This window comes from Gavialis gangeticus, unplaced genomic scaffold (assembly GCF_001723915.1).
Source record: "Gavialis gangeticus isolate Ggan-Ray unplaced genomic scaffold, GavGan_comp1, whole genome shotgun sequence".
Classification (NCBI taxonomy): Eukaryota; Metazoa; Chordata; order Crocodylia; family Gavialidae; genus Gavialis; species Gavialis gangeticus.
This window is the reverse complement of record NW_017729011.1, coordinates 1,446,631-1,461,520: the sequence shown is the minus strand read 5'-3', so window position 1 is coordinate 1,461,520 and position 14,890 is coordinate 1,446,631.

Here is a 14,890-nt window from a genome sequence, read left to right as displayed (position 1 = left end):
TGGGGCTGGTAATCCACCCACTTTGCAGTGTGGCTGCAGGAAAAGTTGGTTGGGTATTGGTTGTTCTCCAGTGCCTTCTCACAGTTTCTCCAGATACCCAGTTGATGCAGCCTGGAGTGGTCCTTTGGAGTTCACCCCTCCAGAGGAAGCTCTATACTTCCTCTGTCATGTCCTGATTGCTGTTGGCAGGAACTGCCCCTTAGCTCCTCACCCATTCTCCAGGAAGGGCTCCTCACAAGCGCAGATGAAAAACCACTCCAGAAAGCAGCCTGCAAGCAGCAGCTAGCACACTGCTTCAGACAGACTCTCTGCAGCTAAAGGCAAGTCCTTCCAGGTGCCCTGGTGTTGTATCCTTTGCCCAAATAACCACCTTCCCTACCTATCTAGAAAGACACAGGGCCTCATGGCATTCACAGTGCTGCCTTCTGATAGCTTATGAACCACAGAACATGTCACACATCCTTAGAGGGCTCACAGACTTATTAAGGGATACTACTCTGTTCCTGTTTCATCTGACTTTCACTGATGGTGAGGGAATATTACCTGGCTCACTCAGTCAAGGAAAGCAATGGGTTGAATGCCCCTTTTCAATGCAAACTATGGCTACAGGCAAAGCACAAAGTCCATGATGGAGCTACTATCTCTGGCCATCATCCTGGGGCAACAAGTCTAGTTAACTCTGCCCAGTGTGGCTGGCCTTGCTGTAGAACTGGTCATGAGAAGAATCTGTGAAGGTGCTTGGAGCCCACAAGCTCCCACCTTCAGAGTGGTCAAGCTTAGGCCAACCCAGGTCTCTCCTGTTGGGGCTGCGTCAGCCCCCTGATGGCTTGTAGCACTGAACCAATGCTCTTGAGGGATGTCCAGGTGATGCTTCTGAGGTATGGTCCCCAGAAGCAGCATGTTCTTGCCTGGGGATGTTCTCTGCTGCCCGTCCCCAGCGTATTGCACGGCTTCAATCCCTATATGAAAGGAGTGGTATAATCACATAGGAATAAAAAGCCATATAACACAGTGGGACCCAAAGTGTTTCTTCTCTGCTGGGCAGCAGATAGGGGTGGAGTCTCTTCCATCACATGAGATCTTCCTCCCTTCCTTCTCCAGCCTCTCTTCCCATACCCTCCTCCTGGGAGAGGCTGCCACTCAACAACTTTCTCCTGGGGCCCTGCAGTGAGTCTGGAGTACAACGAGTCCTAGGGCAGGCTCTGAGGGGGCACAATGCACAAAGGTGCCTTGATGCTTGTCTGAGGGTCTGTGTCCAGGTACGGGATGCAGATGAATCCTGGGTGAAAGGAAAAAAAACATTTCAGACAATAAGAGAATGACTTCTTTCAAAGACACCCCCACAGAAGGGACTTGCAAGGAGGATGGGCTTGCAGGATGTCTCAACCTTTTTATAATTGAGGCACCCTCAGAAAAAGTCAGCTCTTGGTTTTCACTATTTCTTTTTTTTTTACTACAGAAAAATAATAAAGCAGTTTGTTTGTTACAAAAATCTCAGAAAGACCACAACTATGGATTTCTATTAGGGTTTTTCTTGTGAATCATGTTTCCAAACCTTACAGTGCTAACATTGTGGGGCTTCCTGCAGCACCCTTGAAAGGATTGCAAAACACACCAGGTTTCTTTGGCCCTGGCTGACAATCAGTGGATCAATGTATTGTCCTGGGGACACCCCCTCCATGCTCCTGACCCGGATATTGGAACAACCAGAGAAAAGCCTATTCCCAGAGTCCAGCCGTTTTTACATGACCCCAGTGAATGCTGAAACTGGGCTGTGGGAGCCTTCGTCCTTCTCTGGGTGTTCTTAGGACCTGGACTTTAGGAGCTCCAGGATCCTGGGGCATACTGGCTGGTGAAGCTCCTAGGGCTGAATACTGATGCTGCTCTGGGAAAGGGGCTGGAGTCGTGGCAGAGTTACCTGCTTGGTGAGATTTCTGGCACTGTGTGGTTGAGGGTCGCTTGCAGTTGTTGCTCTCACGTTCCTCATGGGGTTGCAGTCTCCTCTCCAGCCCTGTCTGATTCTAAGCACGGAGAAACGCAGAGGAAGGGACCTCAGTGGGAATGGCAGGATCCCAGCACTCAGCTCAGGGCAAGAGTCTCTTTCCACCCTGAGCCCTCCCTGCTTGTTTGTCCCACGTCCCCTCTGCATCCCACACTACCATGCTCTGCCTGCTCCTGGACCTTTCCTCTCCTCCTCTCATTCACCTCAGTGCCAGCCCAGCCATGCTACAGGCAGCTTACTGCCTCGTCTGCTTACCTGGAGTACAGTAGGGCTGCGCCTGCACAGTATTTCCCCTGAGCTGTCCAGTAGGGGCTGCTCAGCAGTATGAAACCCAGTTGTAGGTCTGGCCTCGTTGGACCAGCCCCTCCATTTTCACCAACCTGGTGAACTACCAGTCCTAGAGAAACCAATGAGAAGTTTACAATAGATGTCAACAGAGCCAGGATGGCACCCCTGACACATCTATGTTTTGGCTCTTCAGGCAGCTGTGATGGAATATGTATTTGGGACCTGGCTTCACCAATACCCACGTGATTGCATGCCTAGTCTGTGTGCTTGATTTCTTGCGCAGATGCTGGGTATTTTTGTGCACAAAGTGCTCTGAACACACACCTGACTGTAGGAACAACCTCAGTGTGTGCACTGAAAGGATGTAGCTGCACATGCCAGTTGTCCTCAGTCTGAAAGTGTGGTTAACGTTCATAGGTTTTCTCTTGCTTTTCCTCACTGCCGCCTCCACTCCCCCCATTTCTGGCTACTGTCCATGTGCCCCTGTTCTCGTGAACTCTCAAGACCCGACATGCTCTTGGTGGTGTGAACAGGGCCATCATCCTTATATAACCGATTCTACTTCAGTGCTCTCACATGCACCTGCAACCTTCCACTCACCTGCCTCTGTGCTCAGCCTCACCTGTACGCACAGCTGTATGCTGCTGCACCTACACTGCATTTTCACCTGAGCCCAAGCAGCTTCAGTCCTGTTGTGGGCTCCCATAAGCATGCACAACTACTTTGCTGCACCTGAAGATCTACTCTTCTCGGGATATTTTAGTCCCTTAGATGGAGGTAAGTAGCTGAAAGAGACTAGATCTCATGTCATGTGGGCCCCAAGGTGAAGGGCTCCTTGAAGCCACAAGGGCGGGCCCTGGAAAACAGCAGATTCACACTCTCTAGTCCTTGGACAGGAAAAAATGTTCCTGTCTGTACAAGCAGCATTACAGCAATGTAAAAAAAGTGACAGACAGAGGATACAAATTCCTAACCAGGGTCACTTTATGAAATACAGTGCAGAATTACCTGGGAAAGAACCAGAGGTAAAAACTTACCAATGTAAGTTACATCAGTTCAGGTTTCGTTTTTCCATGTCCATCCAAGTGTTCACTGAAGGCAAAGAGACTGTTACCTTCTCCCTCTTGCCTAGTGGTGATGCAATCGCAGCTGTCTACCATGTGAGCTGTCCAGGAACAGCTGCACATCTGTCTGCTCCTGATCCCAGTGTAATGTACATCAATGGTGTAAATTACAGAAACCAAGCACACCCCCAAGATGAGTAACAGAGGGTTAATGAAATATCATCCTTCAATGGTGCAGTCCCATCCCAACAGCTTGGCCTGGGATACTGCATACCCTCCACTGGGAAGGCCTGCCCACCCCAGCACTGTCGCCCTGTCCTGCCCCACCCAGCAGTGGAAATCTACAGAACGACAGCATCACTGTTCTTCGCTCCGCCGCTGCGCTGCTGTGACAGGGTGAAAATGAGAGACCAATTTCCAATCCCGCGGGTAGCGCGAGTCGTTCCAGCGAGCTGTCAGCACCCGGTACACACTCCTGTCAGAGAACAAATCCCCTGGCAGCCCATTAGAAGCAGCTCCGGGCTGGCTGCAGGATATCTTGACAGGAGGCCAGACAACAGAGTGAACAAACACAGATATTCTGTTAAGAAGATGTACGTGGGTGGAATGGAATTTGGGATCTATTGCTCTGTTAGAGGCTGTTAGAGGCTATTTGATGAGTACTTACAGAGCTGCTGACTTGGAGGAGAAGAGCAGGGAATGTGCTTTCTCTCCTTGGTGCCTTGTAAACATGTCTGCCCTGAAAACCAAATGCACAATCCTCGTTCTCCTTACGTTAAGTGTGGGCTGGCACAAGTGAGGAAAGCTGGGTGTATTTTTTTAGGCTCTTCTTCTGGGCAGGTGGAGGAACCACACTGACAATGAGTGGGGTGCACTGCCATTAGAATAGAAGCCATCATAGCTGCCACCCCCACTTCCCCACATCCTAGGCTAACAGCTCTGGGGCCTTCGCAGAAATGCTTGCGTTGCTTTGTAGGGCTCAGTTTATTGTGCCAAAACGGTCCCTTCCATACCCCCTAGTGCCCATTGCTGCAGCTCCTCTAACAGCAGCATGGACAGGGGCCAGATCATGGGTAAGACAGCATGGGAGTGGCAGTACCCAAGCCCTGGCCATGGTAGGGCTGTTGACAGTCGCATCAATGGGGAAGTCATATGCAGAGAAGGTTCAGGGATGTAGTGCGCACAGGGAAGTCATACTCATGTAAGCACCCTCTATCAGACTATGCCATGCAGAGGCAGGAAGTTGGCACTAAAGTGCCCCATAACTCCCAAAAGGGAACTGGCGGCAGTGAAAGTACCGTGTTGCTAAGAAGAGTCACGGGCTGAGCATAGGGATAGCACATCATTGGTTACTCAGCCAATGCCGCACTTGGGCATCATAGGACACTTCATTGATGGGCATGCCATGGGCACAAATTTAGGATCAAAGTGTTTATCTTTAATTTGAATCTGAAATTTCAACCCCCCAAGAATTCAGGACTATTTGGATACTGGATTTTGATTCAGACTAGTATTTTGATATGGTGTCTTAAATGTGTCCTGTGATTTAAATGGATTGCATTCTTTGGTTATAATATCCCAGCAGTAAAGTACAGCCTATTGATCACATTGCAGGCAGGCAATAGAACCTTCTTTCTGATGGGATTTTTTTCCCCTGATATCTATTTAGGTAATCCATCCATCTATCCATTTGTCCATCCACCCACCTCATATGGCAGTGACTGACATCAATGTAATAACCTACAGTGCGAAGTGATAACCTGCATTTATCACACTATCCTATCACCCATCTCTTCCGTATTCCAAAACTCTAAGCACATTGAGAGGAACTAACAAAAAAGATCACAAAAAGTTTTCTTCCTTGCTTCCTTCCAAAATGTCGGATTTAAAGGGCAAAACTGCTGACCTGCACTGCAGAGCCAATGATATGTTTAATCTTTTATGAACCACCTAGGCTTAAAATATATGATGAAACCTGTATCGGAGAGGTGGGGAATCCTGGCATTTGCTTCTAGTCAATAAACCTCTGTATGAGTGATCTGACACAACATGAAATTTTGGCCAGCACAAACGTTCCAAGGGAAGAAATGTGGCATAACAGGTATTAATGACCCTCCCTGGCATTTTGTACATTTTAAGAAACTGTTCTCTTGTGTATCCAAATGGTGAGGAGCACATCACAAACACTCAGAGGCTGAGGTAGAAGCAATGTGATTTCACTGAGGTTTGGATAAATGGGAGTTTGGTTCAAAGGGTCAGATAAAGAGGGTTGTATGGTGCAAGGAAGGGTATGGATCAATTAGAAAGTCTATGCTAAGAAGGGATGATGCTGCACAACACTGTTCTCATGTCACAGTGGGTCCTCTCCACCACAGACAGCCAGGAGTTGTTCATTTGAGAGTCCATTATCCAGTTAAGGCTTGTCCACACTTGAATATAAATGTTGCTTATAGTAACGCATGGACTGAAAACACAATAGCTATCACTGTCCCTCTACAGTCGTGATTATTGCAAAATATCTTGCTTAGTTTAATCCAGGGGTTTGCAACATTTTCTGGTGGTGGGCTATAATGACCCAGCTCAGGTCAAAGGTAGGCAGTGCTAGGACCCAAGTGCCGCACTGTCACTTCTCTCCCACCCCCACCAGCTTCTCTCTGCTGCCCAGCTATGGCACGGCATGGGCTAAGTGCCTGGCTGCCCAGCTGCAGTGCAGCAGACACAGCAGGGTGGGCAAAGCCCCCTGCCACTGAAGCCCCTGTTTCAAGGGCCAGATCCAGTGGCTTTGTAGGCTGGATTGGGTCCATGGGTTCATAGGTTGCCAACTCCTGGTTTAATCCACTTTCAAAGCACAGATAAATTAGCACAAGACATTCTTACTCTTGAATAAGCCTGTCCCCATAGGGTGGTATTCAGGACTCTCTGTTCCTAGATGACTAGCCCTGTGGACACACAAGCCCCAAGACAGAGATGGTTGTTGAACCCTTGTTATCTCCACAGAGTTCCCAGCTCCTGGCAGTTTGGGCATGCTGGGCTATGGAGTTCTGCCTCTGGGTACTGAGGTGCTGCACTACATTAGTTTGCCTAGCCCCTCCCAATCCTCCACAGCACAGGTCTGCTCCATGACCGTTTAAGTGGCATTATGGGACTCTAGGCTTATCTTTTGTCAATGACTCCTGAGAAAATATGTGCCTTTTCCAGCTAAAAACGTTTCTTCTCCTTGCTAGTGTCCCGGGCTCACACTGGAGCAAACTAAAATCTTTCTTTCTCTGCCTCAGCCCTGGAGCTGGTTGAAAATGTTCTAGCAAAAAATATTTGTCTATCAGAAAATGCCCTTTTGATTAAATACATGGTTTTCTAAAGCTAATTGTCAAAAAGATACAGCTTTTCATTAAAAAAAAAAAAACAAAAAAAAAAACACAGGGTAACTGGAAAAACAACAAAAAAGGATGTTTGTTTGCCATTGCTGGAAATCAAAAGGGTTTTTTTGTTTTATTTTTGGTCGCCAGAAATGGAAATGGGACTCAGTTTGACTATTTTCCATGAAAACTAAAAAGATTTAAATAAAAAGTGTACAAAAAAAAAAATAAATAAAGGCAGGAGGATAATTTCCTAGGCAGCTCTGGCCATCAGTATCAATGAGGGTGCTTCAGGCCAACCACTTCCCTTGGCAGTCCAAATGGGGTCCAAATTCAGCACCCAGTGGGCATGCCTACATGTGCAATTAATGCAACTAAATATACTCTGGCTCTATTTGAGCAAGAGTAAACTAATCCTGACATCACTGTCTACACATGCATTTAAATGCAGTAATTTACTGCGCTGCCAGATACCACTTGTATCTAACAGGATTATCTGGCAGAGCAGTACATTAGACTACTTTGCCCTAATTCCTGCACACATGTAGACCGTTACACTTTACTGCACAGCAAATTAGTCTGCTGCGCAGTAAAATATCTTGTGTAGAAGTGCCCGGTGACAGCTATGCACCCTTACTATCATCGGTGGGTTTGCACGGCTGTGCTTAGTAACCAGTTCTGTCCATGATTCACAAGCAGGAACTCCCTCTGCCACATGCATTGACTCTTCATGGTAACAGGAGTAAAAGGCAGCCAACACAGAATCCAAGCTAGGAAAAAGGATGCTCTCACTGGGCAATGTGCTTGATTTAATGCTGCTGGTGAAACCTTAATATTTGCAGCCATCAACTATTTCTGATTTGAACTGCAAGCTTAAAGCCGCAGCAAAGCAGATGTTTGAATGTAACTGCCATAGGCCACAATATCTCCCATATGATGAACAAGGAAGTTCAAGAACCTGAGGATTCCACAGGATCCACCCCAAATCCTGTCCAGACAAGCCCTATTCCCCGCCCCACCATCTCTCCTCCCAGTGCCACTGTCCACCCAACACTGCTTAGCACAACAGCTTCCTTCTTCTGCACAAGACGGTCCAGGGAACATATGCACTCCCCCAGGGCAATCCCAGTGGACTCCTGTACTTTTTTATTCAACCACTTTATTAAATGAAATGGATCTGAAAAGCAAAGCAGGGACTTAGGGTCCTCACTGCACAGCAATTCATTAATGTGCAGGTGTGATCCTTGGGGAAGTGCACTGTACAAGTGGAGTTTTAATTGCGGACTCCTGTTCTACCGCCACCAGAATCTGCTATTCAGCTATTAGAGTTGAAAGCCAGCTCTGATAGTTCAGCAGTTGTTTCCATCCTCAATTAGATGGGCAAGTCAAAATATTGAAAAGGATCTATGTTTTTTTAATGAAACTGTTGATCTTCCTAAAAGGAAACGCTACAGTTTGGCTTGGCTCAACACTGAGCTATGTCTGCCTGAGCCACCGTGCTACCACACAAGACTTGCAGTGCAGATGCCTCATTGTTTCTGTTTGCGTTAGGGCTTCCTTCACCAGGCAAAGAAAGTAGAACATTGGAGGACTGACCACACTGTATCTGGGGAAATGTAATTTAGTTGGGGGGCCTGGAAAATAGGGGCAGCCGGCATCTGGACAACAGTTCCCAAGCGGTACGGCACCAGCTTTGGAGAATACAGATTAATGTGGAATTGGCCTCAAAGGAAACATTTAGATTCAAACAGGAATGGTTCAATTCAGGATGTCTTGACCCAAAAGACTCATTTTGATTTTCTAAGGGGGGAAGGAGAGAGGGGAAAATTGAACTCAGAAAAATCTGAATTTTCCCAAGGATTATTATTTTACATGAACCTTTCTGGATAGGGCAAGATATCCAGAAAGGCTCACGTAAAAAATACATTTCCACAGAAAGAACACTGAAGATAAACCCACAACTGACTCTGCTATCTTTGTATTGATACTCATCATGACACCAGCTAAATGTGATCCCCGCTGCATACATTACAGTTGTTGTAGTACCTCCCAACCACAGTCAAGGGTCAGGGCCACACTGCACAAATAAGAGAGACCATCCCCATCCCTGTCCCCAGGCACTTGCCATCTTTGACTCAATGTGCAGTGAGCAGATAAACTTGACAAATGGGGGTGAGAGAGAAAACAAGGCAGCAGCAGACACAGGTGCTCTGTGATCCCTGTCATAAGCATGGTGGTCTCAGGCTATGCAGGAGCTAAGCATATGCAAGCTTGCTTTAATCTAGTTAGCTGGGTACCCACCACAATACAAACACAACAGCATGGGCTCGCTGATCGTGCCAGTGCCCAGTGTCTCAGATATGTCTGTACAACCTGAGCTGAAGTCTGTTCCCCAACATCCTTGCTGTTTGTTACATGAGCTAGCTACATTAAAGCTAGCTTGTATGTATGCCTCCCAACTGCAGGGTAGACCTGGTCTTCACAGTTCCAAGGGGTCACTGTTGTAGCACGGGCTAGTTGTAAGGGAGAGATTCAGAAAGGCTGAATCTGGCAGAGAAGCACAGTCTGGATGTAGCAAGGTGATACGTGAGGCAGCAAAGAGCCTTGATTGCTGCACCAAATCTGGGAGGGGGAAGAGCAGGAGCAAACATGCTTGTGGCCACTGCTGAGCAGCCCTGATGGTTACACAGGATGGCAGGGCTGTGGTCTAGGCATGCACTGCTAGGAACACACCACTTTTTACACAGCAGCTTCTCTAACTTCAGCTGTGTTTGTTTTAATTAACATGAACTGCCTCTAACGAAGTGGCTGCCTCGGGAACCTGTAGACACAGCTTGCTGCAGCATAGTGCTTACCTTTCAAGGCAACCTGCTGCGTCTTTGATGTCTCTGGAAATGATGTTTCCCCTCAGACTCAGCCTGCTCTTGAAAGACAGAAGCTGATGTTTAGAGAAGAAAATGCTTCTCTTCTCCTTGGTGGAGCCAGGAGGGGAATGGAGCAGGAGAAACAGATGTTTGACAGAGAAACCAGCCCCACGACTTGTCTTTTAAGAGGTGCCTCAGTCCCAGCCATGTCTGTTTCCAGAGACTTCAAAGGCTCAGCAGCTCAGGTGTAGGGAGTAGGTGCCATGTACTGCCAGATTATCTCAAGCCTCAGGTCTCTGGGGGCCTCAAGCCTTGGTGCTTTTTACACATGGAATAGGGCTTGACATTGTTTTCACACAACTCTGTGTGCAGACACTTAACAAGCTGCAGCAGGTTTGAAAAGCTTTTCCAGCTCCAGTCTACACAGGCACCTCCCAGCAGGTGAGCAAAGGGTGAAGAAGGCTCTGCCAGTAGGAAGGAGGGGAAGCTGATGTCAGAATTGGGGGGCCTGACAGGTTTACAACTTGGGGAGATCAAGCTACCCCATTTCTGGGAGCAGGGCTAGGATAGAAGTCAACCTAGTCCCCACTCTGGTAATGGATGCAAAGGAAGAAAGGATTCACTCACCAGTCTCACATCTCCTACGGTGGGGGGGCAGGAGGGCAGCTTACAACTGGATCCCCATCCCTGTGCCTCACAGCAGCTCGAGGCTGGCATGCCCTGCTGTGGGCAGGACTTACCTGGGGCAGAACATCTGTGTCCTGCTTTGAAGCTGAAATCCTGTGGCTCCTCCCATGTATTGGAGTCTGAATACTCAGGATCTGGGGGACTTGCCCAGGTTCCTCCACCCACCCCAGTATCACCAAGATCAGGAGATCTGTCAGGGGACAGGCCTCTGGGGATTTATCTGAGTTATACAAACTGAGTGCCCCAGTCTGCTCCACACCCACGCTGCTGCCTGTCCCTTTGGTTGGAAAGGGGGTGCATCCACCCCCAATCATTAAGGATTTAGGTCTCACAACACCCACTTGCTGCCCCAGCTATTTGGAGCCTCTCTGAAGCCAACCCAATTGTGCTGAGGGGGGGGGGAGAAGATCCAGAGCAAAGCTGCCACCTGTGGATGCTCCCCTGCTGCGGCAAGGACCTGTGGCAATGGTGGCAGAAGCACCTCTCAGCACAGCTCCCGCCTAAAGCTTCCTTGAGTGGTGGGAGATGGAGGCTGAGTGGTGACACTGCAGGAGTCAGTAATGCATATTGCATACCACTACAGCGAGTCACCTGAACACACAGCCTCTGAACTCCCCAGGTTACCCAACAGCTCGCTGTCTTTTTATAGCAAGACCTCTTTGTTCTCAGCAGCCTGAAGTGGGGTATAAGAATCAGAGCCTGGAGCCAGGGGCCAAATAAGAGCTCAGTGAAAAGGTTATATCTGAGGTCAAATAAGAGCTTAGTGAAAGCAGTTCAGATCCCAGCTCCAGTCTTGCAAAGCCCATGAGAGGCAGCAATATTCCAGGATCCCAAGAAATTGCAGCACTCCACACTCAGAGCTTCACCCTCTGCCCTCATCCAGAAGAACCCAATGGGCAGTGCCCAGAATGTAGTAGGTAGCTACCAGGTCTAGCACTCAAGGCACCCAGAGCAAAGACATCCTCCCTCCACCAGAGGTTGTGTCCAAAGAGAAGCAATTCTGGGATTCATTAGGGTGATGGTATCCAGGTGATCCTATTGTGTCTTTTGACCTTTAGAAAACCAACAAACTATAGTGCAGTGGGAGGCCAAATAACCATGCTTACTGAATTCACATTATTGCCTGACCTAACTATATGCACATGCACTGCTGCTGTGGTTGAGTTTTAAAGCACAGAACACAGTAAGCAGCACTAGAGTTAACAAGCCATTTAAAAGGATACTACTTTAGTGCTACATACTATGAGGTTGATCTCAGTGGGGAGCAGAGAGAGCATGTACAGGAAAAGGAGACTCTTCTCCCAATATCCTGGCTGTTTTTATTGGTGACACTGACCAGTTGCCTATAGATGAGCAGCATCCCCAAGACTAGCTCCTTCACATGTGCCATACTCTCAGAAAGGCCCACACATAAAGCACAGTGGGGTTACTGCCTTCCTGAGTTTCATAGCATCCTAAAGTCTCTTCAGATGCCTCACTGCACACATCACTGACAAACAGATGAACAACAGCTGTAGTGCTTACCGGGTCTCAGTGATCCTGCCTCAAACTAACTCCATTGATAAAATGCTCTTTTGGCTGGCCAAAGTAGAAAGAGATTTTCCTACCAGACAGTTGTGGGGGAGAGGAGGGCCTGGATACAGCCTCCCTCCCATCACTATGGTCAACAGAGTTTGCAAATCAGAAAAGAGCACTACACATCTTCCCTGCCCCAGTGCACCTAAGTGCACAAAATGAAAGTCAGAGGTCTATCAACTCCTTTGGTCAACAAACCAAGTCACTGAGGCATCTGACCCACAAACCAGGGGCAGAAAAATCTACCTGGGCTGCTGCTAGCAACAGTATGAAATATTCTGTAAGTGAGATTTTTGGTGTCAGAGCTGCAAAAGGAGTGGGATGGAGGACTCCAGATTCTACAATATTGGTGACAGGACATGAATCCAAAAGTAGCCCAGTCTGACCCTTTAGTCCCAGGGTGAGTTTGCAATTTGCAGACAAGCCATTTTCTGAATCCTAAACCAATTACACCTGACCTAGAGTCAGTAAGAGGCTAGCAAAATGAAACCTGCCACCCTTCTGCGTAGCTGCTGTAAACTGGTACAGCTCTGCTGAGGTTAGTGCTAGTCCTCTACCAGCTGAGGACCTGGACTGTGCTTAATCCCTCTAGGATTTGATTTTTACAATACAGAGAATATCATCAGCAACAAGTCTAGCTAGAGCTGAGTAGAGTTATATCAGGGTATCTATCCCCAAACATCAGGCTGTAAGTGGATCACCAGGTGGTGTCAATAAACAAGCCCCTGCCATGGTATGTTACTGCTCATGGTATGTTAAGGATGAAGCACCTTACTGAAGCATTCTGCTTTGCTCTATAGCATCTGGTTTTGGCAGGGCACCAGGCAAGCTGGATCATTAGTCTGTTCCAGTCAGGTACATTTCATGGGCTTAAATATACTGCAATGTCATTCCACTTCCTTTTAAAGAGGAATCATGAGCCACAGAGGGTCAAATCCTATCCCTTCCTCTGTAGCTGCAGAGGGTCCCTGGCAGTGGAGGGAGGGGGAAGCCGTGCAGGGGAACAGCTCCACACAGCCTGCGGGTTGGCTCTGTAGTGGATCCTCCGTGGCGGGGGACGGGTGAAAGCAGCAGGCACGGTGGCTTCAGGGAAGATGGATCTGCTGCTATGCAGATTTTCTGGCCTTGCCTACTGAGGGGTAATGTAGGCTACACCACTTCTTGGGTGACAGCAGCCTCCATGGAACTGGTTTGCAGCTGCTGCCCAGTTTGTACTGGGCTACTACATCTATTCCAGTCTCCCCTGCATGTGCTCTGACCTCACACCATTATTAATCTTGTCACTGGAGATGACAAGATTTATCTCAGTGCCTCTTCCCCTGTTCCCAGAGGGAGACCTGGCCTGGCCAAAGTGTAACAGCATGCAGCCAGTTGATGTCTGACATCATTCCACCCTCATACCGACATTAGTATCAGCTTAACAAGCTGGGCACGCGGAGCATCTGGCAACATGGGGGTTTCAAGTACATTCAGTGCTGATGAAAGTCTGGGATGACAGTCCCAGAGATGGAGGTTTCTTAGGGTCAAGCAGGGTGTGTGGGATTCTTGATGGTATTCAAGAGCCCTGTCGTCTTCTATCTCTCAGCTATACAATGAGGTTAATAACTGTTACCCTGTTTTGTAAAGCAATTTGGGACCTGTGGGTGAAGAGCACTAGGGAAGAGATAGCTGTTGTTTATTTATTATGTGATAGTATCTCTACAGTTAAAGTTGCAATCAGCTTCACTAAAAGACATTTTTTTAGCCGTGTTTTTTTTTAATGCCCTGTTATAACACTGGCTTGGAAACCTGGTTTGATTTGAAAGTCTCTCGCTTTGCCCTGGTAGCAAAAGAGAATCTTCTTGTAGTCTTGGGGGTGGGAAAAATCTATCTAACTGCAACTGAGTTACTGGTCAGCACGACTCTTATTTGGAGTCTGGGCTTTTAACCCAAGCTTCTTTGTTTCCTACTTGCAGGGATTAAAAGAAGAAGGTAGACAGCTGCCCCATCCACATAGTTACATTTCCTTGAATTGCTGCCTGCTGGTTATACTAAAATAGGTTGCAATTAAACAAATTTATCAACAATTTTCCTCCTGGTGGACATCCATCCCTTCTCCTTGACTTCAATAACAGATCCTACATTCACTCTGAACAGGTGTAAATGGCTATATAAAGTGCACTGCAGCACAGACAGCTCCCCTTCCTGTGTGACCATTTGCTGCTTGTGGCTCAGCAAGAATGCACAGGCCCTTCTAATGGTGGAAGCGAGCAGACCTTAGGGCTGATCAAAAATCTATATTTTTCTTTGGCCTGCCTACATCTCCCAGCATACACCATGGTGGTGACTTCCCACAATGCATTGCTTCATTTCTGGAGAGGGAAAACTGGTTCATCTGTCTGGTCAAGAAGCCTAGCCTATAGAGGAGAATGAGCTCTTCAGACACCCAATCTGCAACAGCTGTGACACCCTGCAGCAGAGCTGCCAATGCAAAGTATTTCCTTTTTTTTATTAAAACAAAAATCTGTATTATTTGGTAAAAATGTTGTTGAACATAACTTGTTCCCACAGAACCTTTAGATCTGAAGGACGGTGCATTTGCTAATGGAAAAACTTCTATCTAAAAATTCCCACTCGATTCTGGTAAAAGGCTCCCAAAATGTGGTAGGCATCTTACAAGTGTGCAACAAGCCAGATCTCTTTTCCAAGGTGAAATCTTGGCTTCACTGGAGTCAATATTAATTAGCCATGAAACTCACAATTTTACTCGCTGTCTACAGCCAGCCCTGCAAAGTTTTATGCATGTGCTTAATTCTGTGCACTTGAATATCTCCACTGACTCATGAGAGTAAAATAAAGCTTGTTTATAAATCCTATAGGATATGGATCTAATGGCTTGGCCCAGCTCCTGCTGAAATCAAAGCAAAAACCCTTGATGGAAGATGGGCTGTAAATGATAATGTAGACAACACACAGAGAAATGAGGGAAATTACAAAAGGCAAGGGAAGAGCTGGGACGTAACTCTGGATAGAAGATTGCAAGTGTGATGTAGTACACATTATGGTAATTCCTTG